Genomic DNA, 8,504 nt, shown 5'->3' with positions numbered 1-8,504 from the left:
TGTCTTCCTTCCCCCCCCCCCGGCTGGCTGCTGGCTTGCCGCTTGGCTTTTGCTTGCTGCTGTCTGCATGCTTTGCTGGCTCTGCTTTCCTCTCTTTTTTCTCTGCTTTTCGCTGGCTTGCTTTTTTTGCCATTTTTTTTTCCTTTTTCCCGGTTTCCGTTGTTCCCTTTCCCCCCCCCCCCCCAAGACATCGGACCTACTCCGGGCAGGAGCTCCCCCGGGGTCTGCGAAAGAAGCTCCGTACCCTCTGCGGAGAAGAGAGATACAGCTCAACGCCCTTGGACTGGTGAAAACATCTGTGGTCATCTTGGCCTATTTCTCTTGTGCTGGGGAGTGTTTTTTGTTGTGCCTTAATAAACAAGTTTTTTCCACTTCCCCTCTGAAGGAATTCCTCCCGAACCCGGTGGTGGGGGGAGGTTGCGGAGCGTTTGGTTTCCTATAAGGGGCTCCTTTGGAGGTGTTTTCCCCTAATTTGTCCTAAACCAAGACAAACTCCTTCATAGGCAGCCAAGATTCCCTTCTCTGTGGGAGTGTACTTGGCTTCAGACCCTCTGTAGCTTTGGATCCAGAATCCCAGTGGTCGGCCTCGAGTCTCCCCAGGCACCTTCTGCCAAAGGCTCCAGGACAAGCCATTGTTCCTGGCTGCAGAGTAGAGCACATTCCTCACCTCTGGTCCCGTCCTGACTGGGCCAAGGGTGACTGCATGAGCGATCTCCTGCTTGATCTGGGCAAAGGCTTGTTGCTGCTCAGGGCCCCAGTGGAAATCGTTCTTTTTGTGGGTGACCAGGTAGAGAGGGCTCAAAATCTGGTTTTACTCAGGAATGTGCAATCTCCAAAAACTGGCTTCCAGCAGAATCTGGACGATCCTCTCTCCTTTCTCAAATACTTCCATTGCTGAGTTCCCCCACACAATGATGCCATCGATGTACTGCAGGTGTTCTGGAGCTTCACCCTTTGCCAGTGCAGCCTGGATCAGCCCATGGCAGCTGGTGGGGCTGTGCTTCCACCCCTGGGGCAGTCGGTTCCAGACAGTCTGATAGTCCAGGCAAGGTGTTCAACTGCTTCATGTCCTCTGCCTCTACAGCAGCTATGCCAAAAGCCCACCTGAGTCCCTTTGGGTCTTTGTAGTAGCCATTCCGGAGGAAGTCTATGCCCAGAATACACGGAGCCTCTGGGCCGGTCACAATGGGATGTTTCTGCCACTCCTTCCCAGTCAGGCTCACCTCGGCTCCCAACAGGGTCAGTTGCTGTGATCGATCCCCCCGTCAGCCCGGCAATGGAAACAGGTTCTGCCCCCACATGTCCCCATGGTATCAGGGCACACTGCGCACCAGTATCAGCTAAGGTTTCCTATTTCTGTGGCTCTGATGTGCCACGCCATCGGATCCACACTGACCAGAGATCCGGTTTTCCCGTGCCTCTCCCTGGCTCGAGGCAGGGCCCCTCTAGCCCTGGTTCCCATTTCTTCCTTGGGCATACATACTAGAGGCTCCTTCAAGGGGATCTGACAGATCATACCCGGCAGCTCGGTCACGGGAGGCTGAGGCTGCCTTCACCTTAGTGGAATTCTCTCAGTTAGTGTTTCCTTCCTTGCATAGACACAGCCATGCTGCCCGGACAGAAGTGAGTTGATGAACTTTGGACCTGATTAGCATAAAAGATTTGATAGTCAGAATGCCTTGGCAAGAAGAAACAGAGCTTTGAAGACTGCAAGAAGACTGAATCAAGAAAGAAGATTGAATCAACTTCTATGACCAAGAGATGCTGCAAATTGGATAAGTTTGTTTATGTGATGATTAACCCAATCATTGTAGTAAAAAATTACTAGTCTTCCTAGAATTGTGTATAAGCATGTGTAATCCATGTGAAAAACATGTTCACTCTCCTGTGAAAATGTAAAAAGTTTAAAGGACAATAGTATACAAGGACCATGGAGCAAAGGTTATTTATGGCCGGGTGCATCTTGGCACTCAGCCAAGAGCACCCTGTTACCTTCGGGGATCCCCTTAAATACCTTTTCCCTCACATCCACCTGTTGCATATTCATAGTCCCTTATGCATATCCATAACCTAGTTTACATTTTCCAGGAACTATTTTACATGGCCCCTCCTTGGGTCCACCTTTTCAGAGCATGCGTGTTTCCTGGCTGGGGTTTGGCTCCTTCTCTTTATCACTTCCAGTTTGGGCCTTGGTCCACACTGCCTTCAGACGGTGAGTGCTGATCTTTGGCAGATCTCTAGCAGGTGTCCTCATCCTGTGTTCATTGGATGTTATCCCATCCAAGCAGGCATTTTAACACAAGCAGACTTCTATCAGCTATTGCACTACTATGTCTAAGCTTAATTAACAACAAAATTTAAAACTATGTCTTTATAACAAAGTTACTTGAACATCACACATATAAAATTCATTTCAATATTTGCAAAAGCCAATATTATAATATGTATCTATAACACTCCTCTCCTGCAAGGAAAGGCTGACACAGCTTGGCTTCCTCAGCCTGGGCAAGAGACTTAGACTTGATCCAACTGTGGCCTTCCAGGACCTGAGGGCAACCTACAAGAAAGCTGGACAGGGGCTTTGTAGGAGGGCAGGCAAGGACAGGACAAGGGAGAATGGATCCAAATGGAAAGAGAGCCGGTTTAGGTGAGGGATTCAGAAAAAAAGACTCTCCTGGAACAGGTTGCCCAGAGAAGGTGTGGCTGTCCCGTCCCTGACAGTGCTCAAGGCCAGGCTGCACGGAGCTCTAGACAAGCCGGGCTAGTGCAAGGGGTGCCCAGCCACAGCAGGGGGGTTGCAGCCATGTGATTTTTCAGATCCCTTCCAAGCCAAACCGTGCCACGACTCCATGATTCCGGAATACTTCCCCTCCTCATCCTCTGACAGAAAAACAAACTTGGCCCCAAGTTCCACATTGCAGACCATGTCCTTTGGCAGCCTGCAACTGTCTCAACAGAGGATGAAAAGAGATGACATTACTGAGACAATTTCCCTATTCTACTTGAAAATTAAATGCTGCACTCCTGTCCAAAAACTTCTGTCAGAAATTGTCAGAAGAGGCAATTCTTCCCCATGAAATGCTACACCTCAGCCAAAGAAGAAAGAAGCCACAAGCCAAGACTCTTCTTTATTGCTACATTGTTTGATTTGGTTACTTCTCTAATAGGAATTCCTTTGGGGTTTTATTTGTTTGTTTCTTTCTTTCGTTCTGCGGGGTGCGCGGCGGCTCCTCCGTTGGGTTCGCGGAGGCAACGGAGGAATGTTCGCGAGCTGCGGCGGTTCCGCAGCAGCAGCAGCAGCAGCAGCAGCAGCAGCAGCAGCAGCAGCAGCAGCAGCAGCAGCAGCGCTTCTCTCTATCGGTTTTCTGCTCGACTTTCCACTCGCTCCCCATCCCCTTCTCCCTCTCACACTCACTCCACTCCCGTCCCGTCCCGTCCGTGTCCCACCTCTCCCAGGCCGGCTGATGCCGGAGCACAGCCCACCAGAGTGGATCCTCTTTGGCTGCTACCATGGCCAGCCAGCCACCATCTGGTCCCTGGGCATCCTGCTCTATCACCTGGTCTGCGGGCACCTTCCTTTCCACACAAACGAGGACATCGTCCGGGGCCAGCTCTTCTTCCCGCCCCGGGTGTCTCAAGGTGGGGCTGCGCCTTCAGGGCTCGGGAGGAGGAACGGGGCTGGGAGGGGGTAGCTGGCACATCAGCGTCCTGCTCTTGCAGCTAGTGAGGCGGTTGAGCTCCTGGGCTTAGCTGGAGGAGGTGGCACGTGTGCCTCTATGCTGCTCTCCTCCGGAAGGGAGGATCCATGGGAAGCTTTTGGCTGCAGCTCTGAGCACTCCTAGTGTGGCCTGGGCACCGTGGAATGTGGCAGAGCATGGACAGGAGCCTTGTCCCGCTGAGCGTCGGTTTCTGGTTTCTCTCGGCAGAGTGCCAGCACCTCATCAGGTGGTGTTTATCCATGGACCCCACAGACAGGCCATCACTGGAAGACCTTTTTGAGCATTCTTGGCTGCAGGAGCCCTGCCTGGCCCAGGAGACAGCAGAGATCCATCCCTGTGCTCAGTAGGATCCAGGAGCCCAGCAAGTACCAGCTGCACGCGTCTGGTGGCACTCCAAGAAAACCCCGGAGCGTTTCCCTGCGGCCACAGCACGGAGGAGAGAGCGCAGCCGAGGAGATGCTTCCGCTGGTCCCCGGCGAGTTGTGGAGGGAGCGGCTCAGTGCTCCCCGTGCCACTGGAGAAGTGGTGGCAGTGCGGTGAAGGTGCCACAGACTGGAACAGGGGAAACATCCCCCTGCAGCTCAATGGCATCGGGATGTCCCCGCAAGCCGAGGCACAGCTGGCGTGTTCTTCTGGAGCACCACGTGGAGCTGGGAACACCATCCTGGAGCTGGCCGCTGGCGGGGCAAAGCCGAGCGGCTTTGGCTGCGGCCCCTTCCTGGAGGACACGCTCTGCGCCCCGATGAAATCAAGATGAGTCCCCAGCCGGCGCAGGGGCGGGGGGATGCTCGTGCTTCCAGGCATGGCAGGGCTCGGCCTGGCCACGCGCCGCAGGTTCCCCGCTCGGCGGCGCTGGGGAATATTAATTTTTCACCGGCTGCCAAGATGCTTTTTGGTGGGATAGGGGACAGATGTTGTGGAAGGGGAGCCGGCTCCTGGCCTTGCTGACAGCTTCTGCCAGCCAGCCTGGCACGGGCTGGGGCGGGGGCAGCCAGCCTGACAAAGCATCCATCCATGTGGATGGGGGCAGCAGAGGGGGACGGGTTCCGAAGCCGTGCCCCAGCTGGTCTGCTTTGCAGGCCCTCGAGGAAGGGGTGCGTTTACGGGTGGGAAAGGTGGGGTTTTTCCCCACCCGTGGACAGGTTTCATTCTCGCATGGAGTGGTCTGATGCTCCTCAGCCCGTGAAACGGTGACAGGCTGTGTAGGTTTTTCTTGTTTCCAGGTCTTGTTTTGAATTGACTTCATGCAATTGTTCTTTATTTTCCCAGGAAGATTACACCTGGTGCCCGGACTGGACGAGGAAGCACCTGCACCATCCGTGGAGCACATCCAGTGCCAGCGCTACCCCAGGGGCCACGGTCTGCAGGGACATCCCCTTCAAGAAGGACGAGGACCTCGTGTGGGATCGGCTCCTCTCCTGGCAGCAGGTCTGCAGAGGTGGGTACTCGGCTCCACAGCTGGGCTGGCAGAAGGGCTTTGGGCAGAGGGCAGCGGGCACACGGGCATCCCGCCCTTGCAGCTGCTGAGGAGGCTGCTGTGCTGTGCTGAAGCGGAGGAGGTGGAACGTGGCCTGCCACGCTGCCCTTCTCTCGAAACAGAGAATGGCTCGGGAGGTTTGGGCTCTGAGCACAGCCAGCAGCCTGGCCCGGGCACAGGCCATGGCAGGACAGGGCACAGGAGCCTTCTGTGACTGACCGTGGCTCTCTGGTTTCTCTCTGCAGGCTGCCAGCACCTCATGCCATGGAAACGGCTCTGCTCGGCCTGCCAGGCTGGGAGGGCTGGAGGGCGGCGGGTGTTCATTTGCTGTCAGAAATAAATCGTTCTATTTTTTTGTCATCGTCATGATCAGAGCATTTCTTTCATCCTTTTCCAAGCTTTTGGCCTCCCTTCCTCCAGGGTAATCTTTTTGTGTCCTTCCTCAGCCACTTGATGGCATTTGGCAGGGGGGGTTAAGCAATGTGAAAAGTTCAACAACAGCTCCTGTTGCCAACTGCAGCAGCCCCTTCAAGAGCCCTGAGCTTCCAGCGAGGTCCACGTGTGCCTTGCAAAAGGGAGTGGTTTGCAGCGATGGCGTTGTCGCCCTGCTGCAAAAGCTGGGAGGAAATCACAAGGGGCAAAATGCCAATTTGGCTCAGCCCCTGCCCAGGTTCTGCATCTTTCCCCTGTGCTCGGTGACAGGCAGGCAGGGCTGGACTCCAGCAAGGTTCAAGTTCTTGGTGCTCCCTGGCATCGAGGGGATCAAGTAAACTCTTGTAAGCAGTGGCTGCAATAGGGCTACTGAAGGGAAAAAGGAGATGTCGTGAGGTGGGGAATCCTTCTTGTCTCCTTTGTCTCCCCAGGAGCCCCTTGGAAAGGGAAATGCCCACACGGGTTTATCTGACTCCTTCCCAGCCAGCCTTTCCCTCAGTCCCGGCTCTCATTTGCTCCGCAGGCTTCAGCAGCTCGCTCAGCTCAGAGGAGCTCTCAGAGGAGAAAACGCTGCCTGGCGTGGGGCTGGCTGATCCCTGTCTCATCTTGATTCCATTTCCCTGCTCCCTCCCCCATCCAACAGACCGAAGGGTCCCCCACAACCGGTCAAAATCCACTCTTGCGGGGTGTTTGTGATGGTTTGTTAACCGATCCCAAAAGTGCAAAACTACAAATGGCAAGGGACCATCAGTTTAATCACAACAAATGCATCTTTATTTAGGTACCAACAGCAAATGCGATAGAAGGGACAGAAAACGGAAATAGAGAGAAAAGAGAGGAAGGGAAATAGAGCTACCACCGTCGAGACGAGATCCTCGATGGTCCAGCCATCATTCACTATCTCAAATAACTGGAAAAAGCACTGGAAAAGAATTTGTTTTTTTAAAATTAAGTTTAAAAAAAATGGGAGGAATTCCATAAAGAAAACCAAAGAGTAAGAATACAGTAATTTAAACTTCTCAAAGCCCTTTGCTAATGGAGCCCTGAAGCCCAGTCACGTGCAGTGCGGCCTCGGCGGTGCCTTTGAGCCCAGAACTGCCAAGGGTCAGGGCCGGGATGAGCCTTGACCCAAAACAGGCTCCAAGACTGAGTGGAAATCAATCCAGAACAGGGCTCACACAAAGAGCAAAGCCTCAAGGCCAAAGCCAAACCTTCATCAGGTTGGATTTGTTTGAACACTGAACTGGAGCAGATTTGCTTGTCTGGTAACATCACTGTCACCATGAAACTTTACATGAGCTACTAAATAAGCACTGTCCTGTCCTGAGCTGTGTGGCCCAAATACTGTTGAGAACTTGCCCTGCCTCTGCCCTGTGCCCCCGGGGCTGCTCTTGGCCTGGCAGCCTCAGTGGGAGCCAGCACTGGCTGCAGCCCCAGCGGGCCCCCCAGGACAAGGCCCAGCAATGAAGAGGCCAATGAAAGCACTGGGCAGCAGCAGAGCCCTCAGCAGAGTTCTTTGGACAACCACGGACTGGCCACAGCTCCAGTGCAGCATGACTACGAGTCAGGCTACCAATGCTATGAGCAGAGTTACAAGAAAGCTGTGGAGAAAAATCAACAACTGACCGTCTGCTCTGGTACAGCTTCCGAATGCCAAGATAGCAGCCGATCAGCACGAGGGGCACGGTGAACAGTGTCACCACCGTGCCTATCATGCAGGACCTGCGCACATCCTGGGGGCAGACAATTCTTGGGAGGCGCACTGGATCCGGGGGCAAATATTCCTGTTTCAGTGATAACGTCTGTGGGAGCAGTGGGGAGCGTGAGCCCGTGCTGTGCTGCACTGCCGAGCTGGCAGCACAGTGGATACGGCCAGGACGTTCTCTGTTTCCCCCAGAGCTGGGGCCTGCAGGCCCCTTGCCGCCCCTTGGCACAGGCTGTGCCACCCAACAAAGCCCAGCAGGCCGGGAGGAGAGCCCGGGGCCAGCGCAGCTGCTTGGGCAGTCGCTGCTTCGAGGGACACGGGCCAAACCCATCCCTGAGCAGCCCCTGCCAGCCCTGGCCCTCCCTGCCCTGGGACAGCTCCCCCAGCCCCAGGGGACAGAGTCAGGCCCTGTCAGGACACACGGGAGCCTTGCTCTCCATCTCTGCCCTTTCCCCACCATTGGCACCCCGTGCAGCCACTCCCAGGTTTCGGGACGTGTCTCCCATGTGTAAGAGCCCGTCTGAAGCCCCTCATTTTCCATTCTGCCTTCCGATTGCCGCGAGAAAGAATCCCTTCCTCCACTGCAGTTCCGGCTTAGAACAGGACACAGCGCAGGTGCAACCACTGAACCGTCACGCTGGCTATTCCGAACAAGGGCTGGCAAGAACTTGGCAAGGAGTTGGCAAGGACTTGGCAAGGACCTGACATGGACCCAGCACGGGACAGCCTGATGCGCAGCCTGCTTCTAATCTCCGTTCTTAAGCCAAATGAACTTTTGGGGTGACTCCCGTGGTCCTTCATTGAAGACCCCTCATCTGCCTCGTTACCACTGTGACAGACAAAGAATGAGAACCCTCCTCCCAAGGACTGAGACTGAGACCCCTACTACAGGGAGGAGGGGAAATTGGTGGTCTGACCACTAATGACATGACCTGTTTCCCTTCAGTAATTTTAATGGACTTATTCTTCATTGTATTCGTCTTGCTTTGGTGGTTTCTGTGGACTCACGTGTTCCCGCGTGGCGATTACAATGGACTTTCATTGTTACACTTGTTCCCCCTCTTTCCTCTGTGGACTATAACTGGACCCCCAAGTCGACCAGAACTTCGGAGACTTCCCCGACACGACAGACGGATCCCCATCGTCCGGACCACTGAGGATCTCGCCTGTG

At 54.7% G+C, this 8,504-nt stretch overlaps 2 long non-coding RNA genes across 3 annotated transcripts; one reads left to right on the top strand and one right to left on the bottom strand.

Moving 5' to 3' along the window:
• The first annotated feature begins 3,492 nt into the window (after positions 1 to 3,492).
• On the top strand, positions 3,493 to 6,166 carry LOC128783085 (uncharacterized). 2 transcript variants are annotated; one of them, XR_008428982.1, is made up of 4 exons: positions 3,493 to 3,639; positions 3,927 to 5,157; positions 5,442 to 5,617; positions 6,152 to 6,166. It is a non-coding gene; the product is annotated as an uncharacterized LOC128783085 (long non-coding RNA). The 2 variants fall into 2 exon arrangements; XR_008428981.1 differs by lacking the exon at positions 6,152 to 6,166 and having other exon boundaries at positions 5,442 to 5,779.
• A 209-nt stretch (positions 6,167 to 6,375) lies between these two features.
• Positions 6,376 to 7,765, bottom strand: LOC128783088 (uncharacterized). The gene is made up of 2 exons (XR_008428985.1): positions 7,255 to 7,765; positions 6,376 to 6,550 (listed from the first exon to the last, which is right to left on the bottom strand). It is a non-coding gene; the product is annotated as an uncharacterized LOC128783088 (long non-coding RNA).
• Positions 7,766 to 8,504: the final 739 nt, after the last annotated feature.

This window comes from Vidua chalybeata, unplaced genomic scaffold (genome assembly GCF_026979565.1).
Source record: "Vidua chalybeata isolate OUT-0048 unplaced genomic scaffold, bVidCha1 merged haplotype W_reject_10, whole genome shotgun sequence".
NCBI classification, from domain to species: Eukaryota; Metazoa; Chordata; class Aves; order Passeriformes; family Viduidae; genus Vidua; species Vidua chalybeata.
Note: the sequence above shows the minus strand (reverse complement) of the source record. Positions and strands in the feature narration are given on the sequence as shown.